Here is a 1,746-nt window from a genome sequence, read left to right on the forward strand (position 1 = left end):
ATAGTATATTTGAGTTTTTTTTTTTTAATTATCCAAGTCACGACTTTTCACGGTTTATCATTAACTCTTTTATACGTTTCTAAGGTGGAACATACTGCTATCAATAGTTACCAAATATTTTATCAAATTTTATCGACTGTTCTACTAAATGCACTGTAACTTAAATTTGCAATGTCAAATTGCACGATCTAACCTTCAATTATTTTCAATCATTTCCGTAGATCCACCGCTCCTATTCAATACGTCGTTAATTCGACATAAAACAATTTAAATGAAGAAAATATATTAAATTTGATTACAATTTAGTTCATTATTTGCTGCATACGTTAATACAAACGATGTTTGCTTTGAAACTAACCAGAAAATTAATTTACATTTTGACATATATGAAAGTTGTATAAAAAAAATAAGAAAATGTTATTTAACTTAAGAGAGATTGAGTTATCATTACTCCCCTTTCATCATATTTAATAGTCCACTCTACGAAGTAACGTGTTATTGCGTGATATTTTTTTCGATCAAAACACGTTTATTAAAAATAGTAAAACGTACACGAGATATCGTACACAGAGTGTCGCGAGATTACTACTTTTCGTACATTTCATATGAGAAATAATATTGATGGTAAATGCTTTACTGAACCGTCAAAGCGGATCACGTTCTCGAATGGCCGACAAAACCAAAAAGGAACAGCGATGACGTCAGCAGTGGCAGGAATGCGATAGCCATTACTTACTACCTACCACGGCACGGGAGTGATATGGGAGTCCTTATGGTAAAGGCAAGCTCGTATCCAGCGACGAAGCAGGCGGTTGATGAGAGAAAGGGGGGAGGGGGAGGGAATGCGATTTTTTTCCTCATACCTCGAATCGACCTTTAAGGGGCAATGTAATTTGCAGCGTGCGGTCGGTTGCGCGCTGATGGCACTGCAATAAGGGGTCGCCTCTCTCGTTATTAATGTACGTAATTATGCCTGAAAACGAGCGTGTCATAGATTATACGACGACGATCGCGCGCGCGTAACGTTATGCATGGGCTCGAGTTCCTTTCACGGGCGAATAAAAAGAGTCGTCGCGCCGCGCGCGTCGTGTTAATAACGCCGTGCGTAATGTCGCAACCGCGCAAGAAATAAACATATATAACTTGTTCGACTAATTGATTCAATACGGCCTTCGATCGACTTACAGCGCGCTCGCGTCGTTAGAAAATCTCGCCGCAAGAAATCGCGACGGCTGCGTTTCTTGCGAGCGGCGAGCCTTCATATACACGGGGGTCGTCGACACGTTGCGCGAAGAGAGAAACGGAAAGATAAAGAGAGATAGAGAGAGAGAGAGAGAGAGAGAGAGAGAGAGAGGGAGGGAAACATCGCGGCAGAGAACTTGTAGTCAATTGGCTAGCCCGAGAACCCCGTAGGACGACGTTAGTTGATTATGGCCTTCGCGTAGGTCGTGTTCCTTTTCGCGTGGTGCATTTCGTACCGCTCGCTGGTGAACACCCCCGCCCGTAAGAATAATGACAGCGCACGTGACGGCGCTTCACGATCATTATTCTTCGCAACACCGATGGACGTTCGCGTAGGGGTACCTAATCGATTTTCATACAGATACTTTGCGAGCCGACATTGCGGATATATTCAATCGTGGCCGGATGTGTTTTTGCTCATATCGAGGATATTCGCGATTTGAATAAGGTTCTTAGCAGGATTGGGTAAATTAATTTTTTTTTTTTTTTTTTTTTTTTTTTTTT

General features: G+C 41.5%; 1 protein-coding gene across 1 annotated transcript in view; it reads left to right on the forward strand.

The window, feature by feature from the left end:
• LOC108746451 (probable G-protein coupled receptor Mth-like 1) overlaps window positions 1-1,746 on the forward strand; it is a 163,815-nt gene that overhangs the window by 112,813 nt on the left and 49,256 nt on the right. The gene's annotated exons all lie outside the window — the stretch shown is intronic.

Source organism: Trachymyrmex septentrionalis, unplaced genomic scaffold (genome assembly GCF_001594115.1).
Source record: "Trachymyrmex septentrionalis isolate Tsep2-gDNA-1 unplaced genomic scaffold, Tsep1.0 scaffold171, whole genome shotgun sequence".
In the NCBI taxonomy this organism is placed as follows: domain Eukaryota; kingdom Metazoa; phylum Arthropoda; class Insecta; order Hymenoptera; family Formicidae; genus Trachymyrmex; species Trachymyrmex septentrionalis.